The following is a 22,928-nucleotide window of genomic DNA, read 5'->3' on the forward strand; positions in this document are numbered from 1 at the left end:
ATCTAAAATCTAAAGGTTTATTAACAAAAGAAAGAAAAAGTTGAGAGTAAGGTTGTTAAAGAAAATACATTACATGCATCGAATCACTAAGTTCGTGATACAGGCTCTTAGCACAGATGTTATAAACTGCTATCTTAAAAGTCTCTGGTGTACATCCTATGTCAGGATGGGCCCATGAGTCTTCCCAGCTCGCTGTTCCTTGTAAGGCTGCATCTGGAATCAGTAGCAAAATTGAAGGCAAGATGGAGATTGCCACATGGCCTTTATTGCCACATGGCCTCTCTTGGCATCTTCTTGGTCAGAGCAGGTCACATGGCCCAGTGACCTATTCCTGTGTCCCATGTCAGCAGTCATCAGATACTGGTTGGTTTGCATGTCCCAGACACGTTCCTCAGGTGTGTATTTGGCCCCTAGAGAGCCATTGTCCCTGGAGCCTTGCTAATTATCATAGTCACTGGCTTTGCCCATTGTTCAGACAGAGAATCTTCCAGTATAAGCACAGAGCACATATTTATAACTCCACATAGAGATATCACACAAGTACATGAATAGCATATATAGAGTCAGTCAAACATAAACTTTCATTTGACACCTCACATGGCCCCCTTTGTACAGACTTTTGGGGCAAACACCTCCCCCCTCGCCTCCATGGGTGCAGCAATGATCTTGCTTCTCCCTTTAAAATCCAGTAACGTGACGGAGAGATCTGAGAGCAGGGACAGTTATGCTCTGCAATGACCACTGTGGGCAGCAAACTGGGGAATTATCCTGCAGAGTGACCAAAGGGAGGGGGCTGCACCAAGAAGAGTGTGGCCAGCTGGGGTCAGGCATCTCCAAATGCTGCCACCAGCCCTGGGTAAAAGTGAGCCCCGCCAGCTACAAAACCCTTCCCCATCCTCCCAGTGGGAGCACCACTGGGTGTGGGCTGAATAACCCCACCCAGGAGCCACAAACTGAGCAGTGGAGCCCCATTTCCCCCCAGGAGCTACAGGCCAGGGCCAGGCAGTGTAGTGAGAAGACAGAACAGTTGGGATTTTTCTATGAATATTGTAGCATACTGCAAAAGGGATTGTGGTGGCTTGGTAGGTGGTTTACTCTCATGGTTCACCATTCCACCAGGATCTCTCAGTAGAGTTATGCTATTGTTTTACATGATTTTTGTTTGTTTGTTAGATATATCATGCTATATCTTTATAAATTAAATACATTCACCAACTCCAGACACTGTAACTGTTGGTGTAGGGAAAATACCTAGAAAACTGGAAGGGGAATAAAAAGAGAAATAGTTCACAATAAAGTAATCATCATTTTAACAACATAGATTTTTTTTAATTTCCATAGAATTAAATTCCATAGAATGCGGGGGGAGGGGAAGCTTTCTTTTGACCTTTCTTTTTATTTCCTTAACAGCTGCCTCCTAATGATGGACTATAATGATTCACCTAGAGATACTGCCTTGCTTTTATTCCGCAAATAACTGTCTACGTGCTTATCTTTATACTGCATGACTAGTCCCACAGACCGCAAGCATATTTTGTAAAATTAAATATATTTAAGTCTTTACAGGATTGGGGCCATAAGTTTTACCAGTGACTGTAGTAATGAGAATATCTATATCATTCTATATCTTAGCTGGCAAGGCTATGTCCAGTAAATATTTCTTTTAGTGCTAGATGCCACTTTTTAATTTAGATTAGGTTCATCTTTCAAGACAGCCTGCTACAACCCTATATTTTCATGTCTGAAAACCTCATCTGTGAAGACATTAAGTTCTTTGGTTAAAAAAGAAAACATAATTAATTTTCTTAATTTTCTTTTGGCCAGACTCTTACAATTCTACAGAATTATTTTAAAATTGAGTGAACAGACTACAGCAATACACTCCCGCCCGCCCCCAACTCCAGCATTCAGATTCCATTTTCTTAGGGTGAAGCTCTCACTTATATGGAGGGTCCACAGACAAGACTCATGTGTCCCTTAACCCTTCAGAAAGGAGCTTAAATGGCACACAGGTAGATCCCTGCCCAGATACAAAATGTGTATCTGTATCTGTATCTGCAAAAATGAGCTGCAAATATCCTCATAGACATCTGTGAATGCCTATGAGTATTAAGGCGATATCCACAAATTTGCAGGGTTCTAGATAAAAGATTTGTATCTGCATACATATCTGCAAAAATGAGTTGCAGATACAGAGCAGATATCCACAGATTTGCAGGCATTACACATAGGTCTTTTTTTTAGGAATTCTGAAGCAATTCTTCAGAGCTCTTAAACAAAATTAAGGGGAAAAAAGAAATGTGTAATATTCATTGCCCTGGAAAGTGGGAACACCAGTTCTGCTCCGCACCCCAACCCCTGGAAGGATTGTTGGATTATATAGAAGCACCACAGCTTCTATATAAAGGTGCAGTGTAGACTCACCTTTACTAAAGACAACACTTAGTAAATCCTGTAATAAATTAACTAAAGCTGTATTAAGTAAGAATGAGTTATTTGCAAAATAAAAATTTAAAAAACCCCAACAACAACAACAACAAAAACCCAAACATCATTCTGGGATGTATTAATGGGAGTGTAATAAGCAAGACATGAGAACTTTGTGCTGATTAGGCCTCAACTGGAATACTCTGTCTCGTTCTGGGTGCCACATTTCAGAAAGATGTAGCCAAATCGGAGAAGCTCCAGAGAAGAGTAACAAACATTATTAAAGGTATAGAAAATCTGATTTATGAGGAAGATTGAAAGAACCCTTTTGTCTGGAAAGGAGAAGACTGATAGCAGGTTTAGGTTGGACATTAGGCAAAACTTCCTAATTGTCAAGGTGAATAGACACTGAAATAATTGCCTAGGGAGGTTGTGGCATCTCCATCATTGGAGATTAAGATCAGGCTAGACAAACAGCTATTGGGGATGGTGTAGATGGGGTGGGCAATAATTTTTGAAGGGAGGCCACTTCAAAAAATTTTGAAGTGGTTGTGGGCTGCCCCAGAAGGGGCAGGGCTTCGGGTGGAAGGGGAGAGGTCTTTAAATAGCAGGAGCTGAAAGGGTTCGTGCCTCCCCTGCACTCTCAGGCATCACGTTAGGAGGGGCAGGAGCTGAAAGCCCTTTCAACTCCTGCTATTTAAAGGACTCACTGCTCCCTACCTCGTTCCTAGTGTGTTGCCTAGGAGCCAGGATGTGAGAGTCCTTTTAACTGCTTCTATTTAAAGGGCTCACGCCTTCCCCATGGCTGCCATTGGGGAAGGTGCAGCCACAGTCAAGGTGCAAACCCTTTAAATAGAAGTAGTTGAAAGGTCTCGCTGTAGCCTCACCTCCAAGACAACAAGTTAGGGGGTGGGGCCGGGAACTGCTATATGGGCCGGATCAAAGAGGTAGGCTGACCAGATCCAGCCCACTGACAGATTTTTTTGCCCACCCCTGGTCTAGATGGTGCTTGGCCCTGCCTTGAGTGCAATATACAGGGCTCAATGACCTCTCAAGGTTCCTTCCATTTCTAATATTCTGTGATTTATGAGGTTGAAGCATGTAAACATACACATACAGAAGAAGCTCCAGTCTTGAGTCCTGAAAGGTACCATTATGCTATTGCAATATACAAACACTGTGTGTCCTTTAGGGCTAACCCAAGCCAACAGCTTGGAGATTGCTTGCTTATGCTTAAAAATATTGCCCTCTCCAAACCTCAAGCAGCATAGTAAGCTTGTTTCTTTTGGTCAGGGATTTTTATTCCCTTCCCTTAGAGTTCAAACCGGTAGACTAAGTGTTGACACCTGTCTCCTCTTCATGGAAGTGTATGTGAGGGGGCAATCAACAGAGTCTTTGTCTTTTTGATATTTCACAATTGCTTATTTGGATTCAGTGGGCCTTTTTGTGGGCAGGATTAGCACTTCACATATCAATTAATGTTTCTTTCCTGTTTCCATTGTAAAGCTGTACAACTGTGTAACTTGACAAAGACTAAACATAACTTCACACAATGGCCTACAGATCTTATAAGCAAGATCAGTACATGTAGCATCCTACAAGCGTTTCATCAAGTCTAAATGCATTTTTATCAATTTAACATTTATTTTAACAATGCTAATACCCAGATTAGCCAGATTGGTTTCCAGCTATGTATTTGTCAGTGTTCAGTGTACCTAGGAGATTTGGCATGAGCTGACATCTGGTCTCCCAGCATCACAACTTCATCACTAGAGCTGCTGTTTTCTCCATATGCCCTAATTTTTAATTTCTTGTTGACACCCCTGGGTAGGTGGCAGTATCTAATGGCTATTTATTATCAACTATAATTAATGCAGAAGGACAAGAACACTTTATTCCAACTACTGACTCATGCCTTGTACTAAGCATAATGGTGATAAAACCAGTGAATTAATGTTATATTTATGTGGCTGCCATACACTGTTCCCTGTGAATTCTGTTAAATGTTGTGTTTAACTATGCAGAAGATGTGTATTTGATGATGACCAATGCTGGCTCCAGTCTTTGCTGGCTGGCAGGTGCTGAGATCTCTGTGGAGGTAGCAGAATCAGCCCCTGAAGAGGAAAGAGCTCCTCACATCACTCAAAAACAATCTTACCAGCCAATTAAGGAGCAGCGCAGATGGATTGCAAAGGTAATCACAACCCATCCTCCTGGCTAGAAGAATGGTGGCTCTGCTGTAGACAGAGGGGATTTAAATCAGGGAGGGAAGGGGAAGAGCCTCTGGTTTGCAAATAGCTCTTTTTGGGTGAGGAACAAATGAACCAATAGAAATTAAAAATAAAGAAATAAGATATTAAATGTCAGTTGAGGTTTCAAACCCTCTGTTCCCATTGAAATTAATGGGAGGCAGAGGCAAAAGGTTGTACGTTTTGATAATTACCTTCCCCCCTCCCCCAAAAAAGTGTGGTTTGTAAGTGAGATGTTAGCAGTAATTTGTTTGATATTGATCCTTATAGAAATGAGCACATGCTGTCCCTCCAGCATTCACACCAAGGGCATTAGGGGGCAATATCGCACTGAGAGCAGTCTTGCTAGCTGTAAAAATTAGGCATTTCTGAGGCACTGGATGAAGAGGGTACTTGGGGGAAGTGCTCCTTGCTATGGGGTCCATCCTCACAGGGTCTCTGAATGGAATATTAATCAGTAGGTAGACTGGGACATAGCAGGGGTGTACTGAGGAACATCAGGGCCAGCTGGTGTCTGGAGCTTCCAGTTCTGTGCCTCACTGCTGCCACTCTGTGGCAGATTTGATTGGTCTATGGAGATGCACTTTAGTCACTGACTCAAATAGGTTCTATGGAGCAATTTTGCAGCTGCTCTGTGCCTTTGGTAATTGTAGAATTGCTTCCTCCGTGGCCCCTCCATTAAATTCCTACACTAGGCAACTTATTCCAGTGTTTAACCACCCTCACAGTTAGGAATTGTTTTCTAATGTCCAACCTAAAACTCCCTTGCTGCAGTTTAAGCCCATTGCTTCTTGTCCTATCCTCAGAGACCAAGTAGAACAATTTTTCTCCCTCCTCCTTGTGACACCCTTTTAGATACATGAAAACTGCTATCATGTCCCCTCTCTGTCTTATCCTTTCCAAACTAAACAAGCCCAATTCTTTCTGTCTTCCTTCATAAGTCATGTTCTCTAGACCTTTAATCATTCTTGTCATTTTTCTCTGGACCTTCCCCAATTTCTCCACGTCTTTCTTGAAATGCGGAGCCCAGAACTGGACACAATATTCCAATTGAGGCTTTATCAGTGCAGAGTAGAGTGGAAGAATAACTTCTCATGCCTAGCTCACAACACGCCTGTTAATGCATCCCAGAATCATGTTTGCTTGCTTTTTTTTTTTTTTTTTTTTTTTTTTTTTTTTGCAACAGTGTCACACTGTTGACTCATATTTTGCTTGCGGTCCACTGTGACCCCTAGATCCCTTTCTGCTGTACTCCTTCCTAGACAGTTGCTTCCCATTCTGCATGTGTGAGACTGATTGTTCCTTCCTAAGTGAAGCACTTCGCATTTGTCCTTATTAAACTTCATCCTATTTACCTCAGACCGTTTCTCCAATTTGTCCAGATCATTTTCAGTTTTGACCCTATCCTCCAAAGCAGTTGCAGCCTCTCCCAGCTTTGTATCATCTGCAAACTTAATAAGAGTACTCTCTATGCCAATATCAAAATCTTTGATAAAGATATTGAACAGAACCGGTCACAAAACAGACTCCTGCAGAACCCCACTTGTTATGCCCTTCCAGCAGGATTGTGAACCATTAATAACAACTCTGAGAGAGGTTATTCAGCCAGTTATGCACCCACCTTATAGTAGTCCCATTTAAGTTACATTTGCCTAGTTTATTGATAAGAATATCATGCGAGACCATATCAAATGCCTTATTAAAGTGTAGGTATACCACGTCCACTTCTTCTCCCTTATCCACAAGATTCATTATCCTATCAAAGAAAGCTATCAGATTGGTTTGATATGATTTGTTCTTTACAAATCCATGCTGGCTGTTACCTATCACCTTCTTATCTTCCATGTGTTTGCAGATGAATTCCTTAATTACTTACTCCATTATCTTCCATGGCACAGAAGTTAAACTGTCTGATCTGTAGTTTCCCCCTTCCTCCTTCCAAAAGCACAACACTGAGAACACTTGCAAGAGGAGGCAATTTCTGCAGGTGAGTGTGACAAATGGTGTCAACTTTGAGACAATCTTAAATTTACAAGAAAGCAAATGCATCAGGAAGTGTCAGCCTACAAACCAATGAATTTGACCCAAAACAGCTGATTGTGGAGCTGCCTAGCCTTCTGCAAACATATGTTTACCAAATTACGCTCCCAACACAATCAACTGTTTTGTAATAGTTTGGTATAGGGGGAAAATAGTCAGGTATACAACGGATCAGGTATGCCAAGTTTGAGGTTGTGATCTGGAGAAGAGAATGGTAGTTGTGGTGATTCTAAGGTGTGCGCCTCTGGGTGGAGGAGTAGAATGTATGAATAATCAAGGAAGCTTAATATTTCATTTCCTTCCTTTTGTGGGTTTGTGTTATGTATGTAGCAACCCTAGCCACTTCCTAAAGTAATGTTTCATGTCTTTCAAGAGAACTAGGGAGAAGGGAATAGTGGTGAGTCTCAGAAACTTTCCACCAGCATGAAAAGGTTTAAAGAATCCCTATGAGCCCCAGCTAACCCCACCCCACTGTGAACAAAAGGAGAAAACCTGACTCAGTTGAGTATTTTAAATAGGAATGTGGGGCAAAAATATTTAAATAAATACATGGGAGGGGATTCTGTGCTGCAGCAGGAGGTTGCGGGGTGGGAGCAGATCTAGGATTCAGACTCCAGGAGGGAAATTGAGTGTGGGAGGGAGCTCAGGGCTAGGACATGGAGTTAGGGTCTGGGAAGGAGATAGGGTGTGCAAAGGAGTTCCAAGATGGGGCAGGGGATTGGGGAGTCAAAAGGGTTAAGACTCATAGACTTTAAGGTCAGAAGGGACCATTATGATCATCTAGTCTGACCCCCTGCACAGTGCAGGCCACAGAATCTCACCCACCCCTCCCAGAATAATCCTCTCACCTATATCTCAGATATTGAAGCCTTCAAATACTTTGAAGACCCCAAGATGCAGAGAATCCTCTAGCTGTGATCTGTGCCCCATGCTACAGAGGAAGGCGAAAAACCTCCAGGGCCTCTGCCAATCTACCCTGGAGGAAAATTCCTTCCCGACCCCAAATATGGCGATCAGCTAAACCCTGAGCATGTGGGCAAGACTCATCAGCCAGACACCCAGAAAGTTCTCTATAGTAACTCCTATCATCCCTCCATTGACCTATTCCCACTGATAACGAATGGTCAATTAGTTACCAAGATCATGTTATCTCATCAAACCATCCCCTTCATAAACCCATCTAGTTTAATCTTGAAGCCAGATAGATCTTTTGCCCCCACTCTGATGGGGTGGGGGGGAGGTGTGAAGTTTTGGAGTTGGTGCTGGGATGAGGGGGTTTGGGTGTAGAGAGGGGGATTTGGGCTGGAGCCAAGGGGTTTGAAGTGTGGGAGCGGGCTCACGGCTGGGGCAAAAGGATTGGGATGGGGTTGCAGGATCTGGGAGAGGGTTAGGATGCAGGAGGAGGTTCCAAGGTGGGGCAGGAGGTTGGGGGTCAGGCGGCTCCGGACAAGCTTCAGCGGTTACCAGTCAGTGGCACATCATGGCTAAAACAGGCTCCCTTCCTACCATGACTTCATGCTGCTCCCTGAAGTGGCTAGCATGTCTGACCCCTAGGTGGAGGGAACAGGTGACTCTGAATGGTGTGCGCTATCCATGCCTGCAGATACCCACCCCCGCATCTCCTGCTGACTGCAGTTCTTGGCCAATGGGAATTACAGAGCTGTTGCTGCGATTTGGGGCAGTGCATGGAACTTCCTGGATGGCTTCTGCACTAAGGGGCCACAAGGACAGGCTCAGGAAATCTAGACTGTGGCACAAAGACTTGCCGTGTGCTAGGTGAAATGAAGGATTGGGCCCGATCTGGTACATGGGCTGTAGGATCCCCAGCCCTGGGTTAGACACCTCCAATCTTAAATCTGCTCTGCCCAGAGGGATCTGAGGCAGCGGCAAGATGCAGCAAAAAGTCCACAAGTGAGCACTAGTCCAGTAGTGTCATCGCATAACCCAAACTGAAGAAACAGAGACAATGGACTTCGGATCTTTCCAGCAGAGAGTCTAACAGTGCTACTTCATACAGGGTGCTGGGCTGGGAGCTGGTAGAAAGTGAAGGTCTGAGTCCTCTTGAAGGTGCGATAGGAGACCAGGGAAGCAAGACACCAAACATCAAGTGCCTCAAAACATCAGGCTGCCTATTACAGGAACACATGTTGGCGTGTTTTCAGGGGGCCCACCCCTTCATGTTTCTGTTTCATCCCCTTGTTTGAAGCCCCCCTCCCTCAGCAATGCAAGCCTGAAAAAGGGTGCGCTCAGGGTGCTGTAAAGGACTGTAGCTGTTGCCTCTAACTTTTTGACTAAAGTTTTTTCCTTTGTATAGGTGTGTATATTTATATATTGCCTTCCAGGGGAACAGGATCAGCCCCATACTTTAGCAATCTCAATCCATTGGGCCTCTTTAATATGACTGCCAGGAACTTGGGAACCAGTTATTTGATTTTTTTTGTTTGTTTTTAATAAAGAACAGCAGTACTAGTAACCAATAACTTTCAGGTGTTGGCAGAATTCTCTTTCAAATTAAATTAAGCTTGGAAGCCAAGAGATCGCTGCTGTGCAAATAGTGTTTGCATTTCTGCATTTAAGAAACAGGACATCCTGATGCTAGTTCCTTAGAAACTTTCCAGGCTTCTGTAGGTGGTGAGTCTATCTGAAGCAACACAATAATTTCAACACTACATGGAGTGAATTCTTAAAAATTCCTAACAACAAAAATTCCTAGCCTTTTAACATTGACTGTAGCTGCCCCTTGCCCGAAGAAAGTCCGATTATTAGCTGTTTTACCAGTATGGCATGAATGTTAATTGCAGGATTATCCTGCCACTCCAGGACATGGAGCCAGCTGGACTCACGATTCTGTGTGGTAATAAACACTATGCACATTTCCTCTTTCCTGATCTCACACTGGGTATTTATATAGATAGATAGATTTGATGGTTGATTTCAAGGTTTATCACTCTTTCCCCATTCATTTCCTGCTTTCCTCCTCTCAAAAGCACACTCTTTCCTGAAGTTTATCAAAGTAAAGTACATTTCTGGGTGGGGAATATTTATTTCCGGACAGGTAACACCCAACAGAAGAAGTTAATTTTGCAGACTTGAGATTTGAAAATGAAGATTTTTCACAGCACTACTGACTCACTACCACTTCTGCATGTTTTTGCCTGGCCTTTTTAAAAATTGATATTATTTAGATTCATGACCAATTGATCTAAGTATAATAAATTCTTCCCCCAAAATAAGGCTACACAAAATTCACATTATGGAGCTCAATACCTTGTGAGGAGTCTCAGGGTGGATAACAGGGCCCCTCACACTGAGGACAAAGTAAAACCTTACCTTTATAGGTTGAACCTCTCTAGTCTGGCACTCTTAGGACTGACTGGTGCCAAACCAGAGACTTTGCCAAACCACGGGAGCCTTACCAACCCTTCCATTGCTTCCTGGGCTCTTAGAAGACATTTAGCGGTAAATTGGAGCTAAACAATAGCAAAAATACTGACCGCTAGGACTGATGATTGTAAACCTGTGGTTCTCAACTGGTGGTGCATGGTGACTTTTTCGGTGGTCCACAGAAACATTGTCCAAAGTCACACAGTGTGAGCAGGCGCTGCCGTTAGGCTGTTTTATGCCATATTCACAAGCACATGGCGCGTCATCCATAGCGTCACCTAGAATGCAATTGCGTTGTGTTGCCAGTAACTTCCATCTGAGCGTGTGTAGCTGCTGCCGTCGTGCTGAGCGGTTGCTGTGTCATTCATCTTGTGCTACATGTGCTGGAGGTGGTCCACGAAAATGTTTTGATTGGCCTGGTGGTCCGTGGAATGAAACAAGTTGAGAACCACAGCTGTAAACAAACTTGCCCATATCTAAGAAAAGTAGACGTAAAGCTAACTAATGTCATGTCGGACCATGGATGTTGCCATACTAGAGACATTTGACCTGTATTAAAATACTAGAGATACCTAGGGGAAAAAAATCCATGCCCTAATACAAGATAAAGGTAATACAGAATTGGGGTCATTGGTGGTATCCTTCTGTGCATAAGCTTTTAGAAGTTTACATACTCAACTCTTAGTTGAGGAGCTGATGGTATGAAACAATAAAACAGGCCCTGTCTCTGATAGACCAAGTTCCCTATTGAGTTGAATGGTTAAGTACAAAAGAAGAGGACCCTAATAGCAGAGTACAATAAAAGAGCAGCCATGGATCAAATGGTAGCCGCTCTGTTATAGGACCTGACCAACATCTGTTCACTCTCAGCCCTCTATGCCCATTACCAGGCCTGCTGACAGGGAGGGCAAAGAGGGCAAATGCCCAATGTCCTGGCAATTGTAAAGGCCCCATGGCTCTGGCTGCCATTGTGTCACCCAGTGCCCTGGGCCCTTTAAACCACTTCTGGAGTGCTGCATATCTGCTCCGGGTGGCTCTAGGGGCTGGGGCGGGGGATGCTCCATGGTCTGGGAGGCAGAGAGGGCTGGGGTGGGCTGCGTGGCACACTCACTGCCCCAGCCCAACCCCTTCTGGGAGTGCAGAGCCGGCCCCCACCCACCTTGCCCAGGAGCACATCATGGTTGTTGACTCCCCTGCCCATTATTTTACCCGTTTTCACCAATACAATACTGAGGTATACTTAGTGTATGGTTAACATATGCAGGGCCATTCCTAGGCGAGGCCCAGGGCAACCCCTCCACTACAGACCCCAGCCCTGGCTTGCCTCTGCTCCCCCCCTTGCCTGAAACCCTCTCCCCCTAAGCAGTGTGAGCCTACTTAACTACATTCATGCTAACTTATGCTCCAACTAGTATTTTACAGGATACAGGCCTGGACATTTACAGTTGAAAATAAATGCAAGCCAATGAATAGCACACACTTGCCCTACCGGTCACAATATCCCATGAATATTGTCATACAATGACTCTTGCCTAACATGAGTGATTGAAAGTTTATCATTCTTAATTAGATTTGCCTAGAGCCAAATCATTTACTGTACTGCAGTAAGCAGTGCATCTAGAGATAAATGAAAAAGGCAATGTCATATCTTAGCATCAAAGTCCCATCTAGTCCGTCTCTGCCACTGCACTGCTTCCTTTCTGTTCTTATTTCATGGTCCAGTGCAAACGTGATGTCTTTATTGCACACATGATAATGCCTTTGACATTAATTGACACCCTTTAACTGCATTGTATTATCTGTTTTATTCACATAAGGTCTGCATATGAATTGTATTTTTCCATTTTGAACAGAGGGCTCTCATTTTAGCTTTCTACCGTGGTCAGGCAATTCCTCAAGGTGGTTTTCTTCTTCTAATGCAATTTTCAGCAAGTTAGTGGGCTGTACATGATTTCTTTTCTCAAAAAACAAAAATAAAACAAAAGCTAACTATTTCTATGTTCTGCCTATGAAAAATGGCAGTTTGATGGAACTGTAAACTGAAGTCCTCTGATTCCGAGGGTATGACTACACAACGAAGTTATTTCAAAATAACAGCCGTTATTTTGAAATAACTTTACTAGCGTCTACACAAGCCAACCACTATTTCGAAATTATTTCAAAATAGTGGAGGGCTTATTTCGAAATTGGTAAACCTCATTCCATGAGGAATAGCGTCAATTTCAAAATTGATATTTCGATATAAGCGCTGTATAGATGCTTATTTTAAAATAGGAGGCCTCCAGCCCTTCCCAAAGAGCCCTGGTGGCCACTCTGGCCTCAACCAAGAAAACTCCTCTCCTTCCCTCCCCAGAGCCCTTAAAGTGGTAGAGTCTGGCCACAGTGTTTGTGCCAGCTCCAGGCCTGCCAGTCCAGAGCCAGTATTCACTGCCCCTGACCTAGTGGCCCACACATGAGCCAGCAAGCCATTGGCAGCCAGCCTTCCACTGCTCCCAGGACTAGTCCCCCACCTCCCAGGAGCCTGACAGAAGCTGGAAAAGGCAGGTGCCTTCCTGGTCCAGAGCAGAGATCATTGACCTCGTTCCGGTTTGGGGGGATGCCCCCAACATCCATGATCTCTGCACTACATGGAGGAACGCAGCTGTCTATGGGTACGTCTAGACTACATGCCTCTGTCGCCAGAGGCATGTAGATTAGGCTACCAGACATAGGAAAATGAAGCGGCAATTTAAATAATTGCCGCTTCATTTAAATTTACATGGCTGCCGCGCTGAGCCGACAAACAGCTGACCAGCTGTTTGTCGGCTCAGCGCAATAGTCTGGACACGCGGGTGTCGACATCAAAGGTATTTGTCGACCACCCAGGTAAACCTCATCCCAACCGTGCCAAGGCCACGGGGGCAGCTCCCAACCAGGGGCAGACACACCAAGCTGTGGCTCTGGCAGTATCCTTTCTTTTGCCCCCCATAATGACCATTCTTCTCCCCTCCCTCCACGGAGCACCCCTCTCTCCCTCCTCCCCTCTGGCAGGGCTGGGTTGGGTGAGGTGCTAGCGGGAGGGGGAGTTGGGTGAGGTGCTGGATGGACGGGGGGGGGGCTGGCTGCGTGCTGAGGCAGGGGCGGACTGGCCCAGTGGTCCGTCTGCCGATGGGACAGCTGGCAGCGAATACGCAGGGTGCTGGCACGCCGCAGCCTAAGCCTGGCACCGGCACTTTAAATTCTCCAGCGCTGGCCGGGGCACTGTGTGGAGCCGAAGGAGCACATGCGCAGTGTGCTTAAATGCCACGGAACAGCTCAGAGGGGAGAAGCCCGGGTGTTTTCCCTCAGCTGGTTTGAGCTCCGCACGTGGAAGCTGTCGCCGGGGAGGGGAGAGAGGCAGGTCTGGGGCTGAGGGAGTAATTGGGGGGAGGGGGCACTGAGCGCTTAGCCTGGGTGGGAGTCTGGGACCAGGGATCCGGGAGGGGCAAGCACCTGCATCTCCCCCCCTCAGTACTGAGGAGTGGGGGAGGGAAGAAGGCTGCCCCTGTCTTGTTGCCAATTTGCTTTGGGGGGTGGTGGTTGTTTTGGGGGCGAGGGAAGCCCTGCATCCATAAATCCCCATCTCCTGCAGTCCTGTTACTACATGACATTCTCCATTTTCTTCAAACATTTCTAAGCTTCGTGGTTAAAGAGAAAATCTTTGAGAGGAGATATTATGCATGTTGTGATTACATATTTATGTCCCTATCAGCGTATCTGGATCTTTAAGAGGTAATTTCGGGAGAGTGGAGAGGGGGAGAGGTTATAAAATAAAAGGAAAATGTGTACATGCTTTATTTAAATGATAGAATTTTTCAAAAATGAAGGGAAAAAGGAAGATTGTATTAATATCAGAAGGAAAGTGATTAAAACATCAGATATAGTTTTTTTGGTGGACAATATTTGCAAGTTTTCTGTCTTTTGCTAGAATAAAAAGGGGTGGGGGTACAGGAGTGAGGGCAGGGGGCTGGGAGAGTTGGGGAACTCAGGGCAGGGGTAGAAGGGTGCTGGAGTGAAGGCAGGAGGTGGGGGGGCTGAGGGCACAGGGTTTGGTGCGGGGCGTTAGGGCAGGAGTACAAGGTTGCAGGGCTGGAGTCAGGGCAGAGATATGGGGGACTCTTGGTAAGGGGTAGAGGTTAAGATGTGTGGGCAGGGGGCTGGAAGGTTTGTGGGGGGCAGCTCAGGGCAAAAGATGATAGAGTCAGAGAAGGAGGGGTGGATTCAGGGCACGGGATCTGGTGGAGGGGGACTCAGGGTAGGGAGGTGGGGGAACAGGAGTCAGGGCAGGAGGTAGAGGGTACAGAACTCAGGAGGGGAGCTTGAAGAGATTACGGGGCTTACAGGGGTGACAATGCTGTGCTGACGACTCCTCCCGGGGGGGGACAGAGCTTCGCTTTCCTGTCAGCGGCTCCTCCAACAGGGTAGAGGACTTGCATGGGCTGGGCCTGGCCTCAAGTTTGCCTGGGGTGAACAGGGCTCCATGGGCCAACCCTGGCCTTCAGCTGGCCCACATCTTGAGCTGGTGAAGGAGGGCAGGGTTCTTCATATAAATTTCCAATAAAATGTTGACAAATTTAAAAAATTATATTATTTTTATCATTCTGTCAATAAATCAGAATTTTTTCTATAGTGCTACTTCTCTAGTGCTAGTCCATCAGCATTACAGTGTGCTTAAATAAGTTAAACTGTTTTTAATAACGTGTATGTGGAAAGTTTTCCAATACTGTAAGCTTATGTTTGTGTTGCTAAGAGCAAGTCAGGCATAGGGGCACCAGTTTAATAATCCCGCCTAGGGCACCATAAATCCTAAGGATGGCCCTGGCAGCAACGCATCCGAGAGAAGCACCAGGGCTGTGTCTAGACTACATGCCTCTGTCGTCAGAGGCATGTAGATTAGACACATAGGCAAAGGCAAATGAAGCCGCGGTTTAAATGATCGCGGCTTCATTTAAATTTACATGGCTGCCGCGTTGAGCCGACAAACAGCTGGTCAGCTGTTTGTCCGCTCAGCGCGCTAGTCTGGACATCAAAGCCCTTTGTCGGCAGCCCCGTTATTCCTCGTGGGATGAGGTTTACCGGGGCTGCCGACAAAGGGCTTTGATGTCGGCAGGGGAGCGTCCAGACTAGCACACTGAGCAGACAAACAGCTGACCAGCTATTTGTCAGCTCAGCGCGGCAGCCATGTAAATTTAAATGAAGCCGCGATCATTTAAATCGTGGCTTCATTTGCCTTTGCCAAAACAACAAATCTACATGGCTCCGTTGATGGAGCCATGTAGTTTAGACGTACCCAGAGTGCCATGGGGCAGCTCTGGCTCCATGTTGCAGAGTGCTGTGGTGTCCCAAGTGACGGCAACCAGAGCACGCAGAGACAAAAATGCTTTGCTGTCCCTCATCGAGGTAGGCAAGCAAGCAGGGAAACCTGAGAACCGGCTGTCCAGGAGGGGTCCTCAGATAGGCCTAAGCACAGACCTCAGATAGCCTCAGGCAGCAGCCACACAAAGTAACTCCTGACCTGATGCCCTGCCGGACCTGGTTTCAGACGGCTTTAAATGCAATTCAGAGTCCACTCAGTGTGGACGTGCTATTTCAAAATGCATTTTGTGTGTAGACGCATTATTTCGAAATATCTTATTTCAAATTAACTATTTATAAATTAGATATTTCAAAGTAACACTGTAGTGTAGACGTACCCCAACAGAGCAGTTTCAGTGTGGGTAGAAGCCAGACAACCCACAGTAACCTCCCTGGAGGAGTAATGCTCAGAATGAGGAAACAGTGCTCTTGCCTAGCATATCCTCATCAATTCCCAGCTGAGAAAACATATGAAGGTGCCACTTGTATCAGGGTTTTTTGTGATTTTATCTTGCCCATGAAAATTGGTCTAGGCCACTGGAGAGTTATCTGAGTTTCATGTGTGGGCTTAGTCTGGATTAAAATGAGTTACCTAGAGGTAAAAGGCTTGTACCATTAGCACTGCTGGTCTTTTATATCTTTATTAATAAACTTAAAAACCCTCTGTGCTCATGTAATGCTCAGTGTTTCTCTACCCGCAGTACACCAGGCTTTGAGGGGGATCTCTTCAAGAAGAGACATAGGCCTTTATTAACGTTAATAAGTATCATGGCACAATCCCACACAAAAAACAGAATATTTAGGGAGCAACCTGTTAAAACAAACACCCCAAATAATAAATCCAATGGAAAATTATTTGCTTTTACAGGACCCATTGTGGATTCTATTAAAGAAATTATAGGTAACACTGAGTGAATACATATGTAGAATAATTTGTTCAACAGATTGCTTTTTTTCTCTTTGCAAATTGCTCATGAACAGGTTGATCTCAATCAGAGTTGGAGGTGCTTAGTAGCTTGCTGGTTTGGGCAATATACTTCCCAAAGTGTTGGAATTTCCCCATCACTGCTTATAAAATGTCCTGTGCATCCAGCAGAAATATGTTTTCAGGTTATACATTTCTGCAGACGAGAACAAAAGTTAAGATATTTTATTTAAAAAAAAACAGAAATGATGCGAGCAGTTTTGAAAAACTAACGTAGCCCTTTAAAAACATGATTACATAGTTCTAGTAGATTACAGCTGGAACAAGGCCAGGCACTGCAGACTAAGAAAGGTGGAAATCTCCCAAAACTAGACTGAAATGAATGTGGCCAAAACTCAGCTGAATCTCCTCCAAATGTATCTCCAAATAAAACTTCTCAGTAACTGTATTGGGTGCCAATAAACAGATCAAATTTAAACCAAGGAACCTAGAATATAAGAAAAACCAAGAACTATTGTACTTTATTTCATGGCAAGAGGGGTTTCATTTCAATTGAGACATTAGACATTCTTTACATTAAAAAAGGATTTGCCTGGTTTTTGCCTTATTATATGCTATTTGCTTTATTGTCTTTTCAGAGAGACAAAAAAGGCCAATATAAAGGTCTCAGTCCAAATTCTCCTAAAATAGGAGATTCTAGATTTACACCAGTGTAATTGAGAGTGGGATGTAGAAATATATAGAAAGTGCTCAACAGTGCTCTTCTTCAGATTTTTTCCATTTTTATTGTGGAAATATGTTGGTATATTTGAGAATTTAACACTAGATTTGCTTATGCCTGGTGCCAGCTCTGCATGCATGCTGTGCTTTATGGAATTAATGTCAGTAAAAGATTTGTTTTTAATATAGAAAGGAGTCTAATATAACAGCTTTTTTTGTTTTAAAAATCATTTTAATTGTGCATAGCCTTAAGGAACCGCCTGCACAGCATCTACCTTTTTTAGGTCTTGAACCATTTAAAAAAACAATAAAAGAATGAGCCAGATTTCTCCCTGGTGTCATTCCACTGATACACCAGGGATAAACTTGCCCCCATCTGTCTATTTCATTGTATTTCCTTTCAGAGACCTTTGACACATGTCTTCTATGAGTCATGCTCAAAGTTGGAAGGTGGCCCATTATCATAGGGACTCAGCCACACATTCAGTTAAGTCAGCAGAAAGGAGAGGGCACTCCAGTGCTGATTGATGAGCGCTGTCCTGTATGTGAGCAGCCTACAGAAAGTCTCCCATACAGCTTCATGAAAAAAAGTTTTTTAAAATGCAGAACCTTGGAGGAGGTCTGGCTGCCTACCGCAAATACAGAAGGGCTGTTTGTATAGTGCTGGAACACAGCTGACAGGATCCGGAAGGATGCCACTTTCAGGGAGCTTCACCTCACTTGAGTTGCTGGGATTCATCTTTGGCATAATCGCAGCACCGTCTCTTAGGCTAGTAGAGAGACGAAGTTTAAAAATAAAATGAGAATTTTTGTCAGTAGTTTCTAGGTCATAGGCTAGTAGAGGTTGATTTAAAAACAACAGCAGGAGATCATCTCAGTTGGTACAATTGGCTGCGGAGCTGTGAAATTAACATTAATGGTGCTAACTAAAACAAAGGTGAGGGTGTCTTACAGTGAGTGGAAGGGGAAGATGAGAGGAACTGATCCAAAGGGCTTTCAGAAAAGGGAGTGCTGTGGACAAGAAAGGGCGGAGAAACTATTAGGAGACAAAGTGGGTTAGCTAATATCTCATTTTATTTCCTCACCCACCTTTTCTTCCCAATCACTGGAGGCTCTGCTGCCACACATAAGAATGGCCATACCAGGTCAGACCAGAGGTCCATCTAGCCCAGTATCCTGTCTTTCGATTGTGGCCAATACCAGATGCCCTAGACGGAGTGACAGAAATAGATAATCATTAAGGGTATGTCTACACTACAAAGTTAGTTCGAACTAACGAACGTTAGTTCAAATTAATTTTCATAGGCGCTACACTAGCGGAGCGCTTAGTTCGAACTAGGTAAACCTCATTCCACGAAGACTAAGCCTAGTTCGAACTTACTAGTTCGAATTAAGGGCTGTGTAACCCCTTAATTCAAACTAGTGGGAGGCTAGCCCTCCCCAGCTTTCCCTGGTGGCCACTCTGGGCACCACCAGGGAAACTCGTATGCCCCCCTCCCGGCCCCGGAGCCCTTAAAGGGGCACAGGCTGGCTACGGTGCCCGTGCCAGGTGCAAGCCTGCCAGCACCCAGCCAGCAGACCCTGCACCTGGCACGCCATGAGCCAGCCACCCGATGCCCCCCAGCCCTCCGCCTCTTCCCGGGACCAGGCTGGCGGCTCTCGGGAGCCTGGCCAGGACCACAAGAGGCGGGCACCCGCCTGGTCTAGTGCAGACATCGTGGACCTCGTCCATGACCTCCGTACTAGGCACAAGAAAGTGGCCGTCTAGGGCAGGAGAGCTGCCAGCCTGGCCACCCAGGAGCAGGTTTGCATGAAAATCAAGGTGGTCCACTGAGACCCCCGACCCTGAGCCCTGAGCTTACAATGGCCGTACTGGGTCAGACCAAAGGTCCATCTAGTCCAGTAGCCTGTCTGCCGACAGCAGCCAACACTAGAGACCCTGGAGGGGATGGACCAAAGACAGTGACCAAGCCATTTGTCTCATGCCATCCATCTCCAGCCTTCCACAAACTTTGGGTAGGGACACCATTTCTACCCCCTGGCTAATACCACTCCATGGACCCAACCTCCATGACTTGATCTAACTTCTCTTTAAACTCTGTTCTAGTTCTAGCCTTCACAGCCTCCTGCAGCAAGGAGTTCCACAGGTTGACTCTTTGCTTTGTGAAGAACAACTTTCTGTTACTAGTTTGAAGCCTGCTACCCGTTCCTTTCCTTTGGTGTCCTCTAGTCCTTCTTTATGGGAACTCAGGAAGAACTTTTCTGAATGCACCCTTTCCACCCAACCCCTGCTTTTAGAGACCTCTATCCTGTCCCCCCTCCGTCTCCTCTTCTCTAAGCTGAAAAGTCCCTGTCTCTTTAGCCTCTCTTCATATGGGACCTGTTCCAAACCCCTGATCATTTTAGTTGCCTTCCCCTCTCCCAGCCTCTCTCTTCCCCTCTCCCACCTCTTTTTCCCAGTCTCCCCGAGTTTTGTTCAATAAAGAGAGATTCTGTTTTTGAACACACGTTTTCTTTATTTTGTACATCAGGAAGGGGGGCTAGGGAAGGGTAAGTGGAAGGAGGTGAGGGAGGAATGGGGTACGCGCCCCCGATGGGGAGGACTGGGCTGGCTCTGCGGGCTTCTCGGGGTGGAAGTTCTCCTGCAGCCCCCCGATTGCTCCCTCCCCCCGGATGACAGCCTGTGGCAAGTTTCAGACGGCTTTAAATGTAATTCAGAGACCACTCAGTGTGGACATGCTATTTCAAAATGCATTTTGTGTGTAGATGCGTTATTTCGAAATATCTTATTTCAAATTAACTATTTATAAATGAGATATTTCAAAGTAACACTGTAGTGTAAAAGTTCCGTATGTGGGCACTCAGGGCACTCCAAGCCAGGATTGCTTTGCAAGCGGGGAACCCTGAGAACTGTCTGTTCGGGGTGGGGGTCGGGTCCCTTTAAGCACAGTCCTCGTCTAGCCTGAGACAGCAGCTCTACGCTTTAAATCCTCATCTGATGCCCTGCTGACACTGCTTCCGGCCATCTTTAACCTCTGTTCAGGGTCCACTCTGTGTGGACATGCTAGTTTGAATTAGCAAAACGCTAATTCGAACTAGTTTTTAAGTCTAGCTGCGCTAATTTGAATTAGCTTAGTTCGAATTAACTAATTCGAACTAAGTTAGTTCGAATTAGCACTGTGGTGTAGACATACCCTAAGTGATCCCTCCTCTGTCACCCATTCCCAGCATCTGACAATCAGAGGATAGGGACACCATTCCTACCCATTTTAGCTAATATGTATTAATGGACCTAACCTCCATGAATTTATTTTGCTCTTTTTTGACCCCTGTTAAAGTCCTGGTCTTCACAACCTCCTCTGGCAAGGAGTTCCAGAGGTTGAATGTGAAGAAAAACTTCCTTTTCTTTGTTTTAAAAGTGATACCTACCTATTAATTTCATTTGGTGACCCCTAGTTCTTATGTGATGGGAACAAGAAAATGACTTTTCCTTATTCACTTTCTCCATACCTGTCATGATTTTATAGACTCTATCATATCCCCCCTTAGTCTTCTCTTTTCTAAATTGAAAAGTCCCAGTCTTTTAAATCTCTCTTCATATGGCACCTGTTCCAAACCACTAATCATTTTTGTTGCCCTCTTTTGAACCTTTTCCAATGTCAATATATCTTTTGTGAGATGCGGCGACCACATCTGTACACAGTGTTCAACATGTGGGAGTACCATGTATTTATATAGAGGCACTTAGATATTCTGTCTTATTCTCTATTCCTAACATGTTTTGCTTTTTTGATTGCAGCTGCACATTGAGTGATGTTTTCAGAGAACTATCCAAAATAACTTCAAGATCTCTCTCTTGAGTGCTTATAGGTAAGTAAGTCCCCATCATTTTATGTGTGTGATAGGGATATTTTTTTCCAATATGCATTACTTTGCATTTACCACATTATAATTCATCTGCCATTTTGTTTCCTGATCACCTAGGTTTGTGAGATCCTTTGGAATCTCTTCAGTCTGCTTTGGTCTTAACTATCTTAAGCGGTTTAGTGTCATCTTCAAATTTTGCCACCTCACTGTTTACCCCTTTCTACCGATCATTTATAAATAGGTTACATAGGATTGGTTCCAGGACCAATGTTTTTCCACTCTGAAAACTGACCGTTTATTCCTACCCTTTTTTCCCCTGTCCTTTAACCAGTTATCAGCCCATGAGAGGACCTTCCCTCTTATCCCAGGACAACTTACTTTACTTAAGAGCCTTTAGTGAAGGATTTTGTCAAAGGCTTTCTGAAAATGTAAGTACACTGTATCCACTGGATTCCCCTTGTCTACATGCTTAGTGATCCCCTGAAAGAACTCGAATAAGACATGATTTCCCTTTACAGAATCCATGTTGATTTTTCCCCAACAATTTATGTTCACCCATGTGTCTGATTATTCTATTTTTAACTATAGTTTCAATTAATTTGTCTGGTACTGACATTAGACTTACTGGTCTGTGATTGCCAGGATCACCTCTAGAGCCTTTTTTAAATATTAGTGTTACATTAGCTATCTTCTAGTTATTAGGTACAGAAGCTGATTTAAAAGATAGGTTACAAACCACAGTTACTAGTTCTGCGATTTCACATTTGAGTTCTTTCAGAACTCTTGGGTGAATGCCATCTGGTCCCGGTGACTTGTTACTGTTAAGTTTATCAATTTGTTCCAAAATCTCCTCTAATGACACCTCAATCTGGCAAAGGTCCTTAGATTTGTTGCCTAAAAGGAATGACTCAGGTTTGGGAATCTCCCTAACATCCTCAGCCATGAAGACTGAAGCAAAGAATTCATTTAGTTTCTCCGCAATGACTTTATCATCTTTAAGTGTTCCTTAAGTATCTCGATCGTCCAGGGGCCCCACTGGTTGTTTAGCAGGCTTCCTGCTTCTGATGTACTTAAAAACCATTTTGTTATTGCCTTTTGAGTTTTTGCCTAGCTGTTCTTCAAACTCCTTTTTGACTTTCCTTATTACATTTTTACACTTAATTTGGCAGTGTTTATGCTCCTTTCTATTTACCTCACTAGGATTTGACTTCCACTTTTTAAATGAAGCTTTTTTATCTCTCGTTGCTTCTTTTACTTGCTTGTTAAGCCACAGTGGCACTTTTTTTGTTCTCTTATTGTGTTGTTTTTTTTTAATTTGGAGTATACATTAAAATTGGGCTTCTATTTTGGTGTCTTTGAAAAGTCTCCATGCAGCAGTCTTGTAAGGTGTCAAGAAACTTTATTTCTGTATCCCATCCTGAGGTGGCGTGTACCCAGTCAATACGGGATAGTTGAAATCCCCCACTGTTACTGAGTTTTTTATTTTTTATAGCCTCTCTAATCTCCCTTAGCATTTCATAGTCACTATCACTGTCCTGGTCAGGTGGTCAATAATATATCCCTACTCCTATATTATTATTATTAGAGCATGGTATTACTATCCATAGTGATTCTATGGAGCATTTTGGTTAATTTAAGATTTTTTACTTCATTTGATTCTACATTTTCTTTCATGTATAGTGCCACTTCCCTACCAACACAACCTGTTCTGTCCTTCCGATATATATTTTATACCCTGATATGACTGAGTCCCAATGATTGTCTTCATTCCACCAAGTTTCTGTGATGCCTATTATATCAATATCCTCCTTAAGTATGAATCACTCAAGTTCACCCATCTTATTTTTTAGATTTCTAGCATTTGTTTATAAGCAGTTTAAAAATTTGTCACTATTTAGCTGTCTGCCATTTCCTGGTGTGTTCGATTGGTACTCTTTTTCATT

The 22,928-nt window shown here is 44.3% G+C and overlaps 1 long non-coding RNA gene across 3 annotated transcripts in view; it reads left to right on the forward strand.

Annotated features, from left to right (window-relative positions):
• LOC142829819 (uncharacterized) overlaps positions 1-22,928 on the forward strand; it is a 195,494-nt gene that overhangs the window by 138,932 nt on the left and 33,634 nt on the right. For all 3 annotated transcript variants that reach the window (XR_016349852.1, XR_016349851.1, XR_016349850.1), the window contains 4 exons: positions 4,452-4,621; positions 6,532-6,663; positions 20,918-20,988; positions 21,317-21,413. This is a non-coding gene — a long non-coding RNA (uncharacterized LOC142829819). The remainder of the gene's footprint in view (positions 1-4,451; positions 4,622-6,531; positions 6,664-20,917; positions 20,989-21,316; positions 21,414-22,928) is intronic.

The sequence above is a fragment of the Pelodiscus sinensis genome, chromosome 6 (assembly GCF_052426305.1).
Source record: "Pelodiscus sinensis isolate ZL-2025 chromosome 6, ASM5242630v1, whole genome shotgun sequence".
Lineage (NCBI taxonomy): Eukaryota > Metazoa > Chordata > Testudines > Trionychidae > Pelodiscus > Pelodiscus sinensis.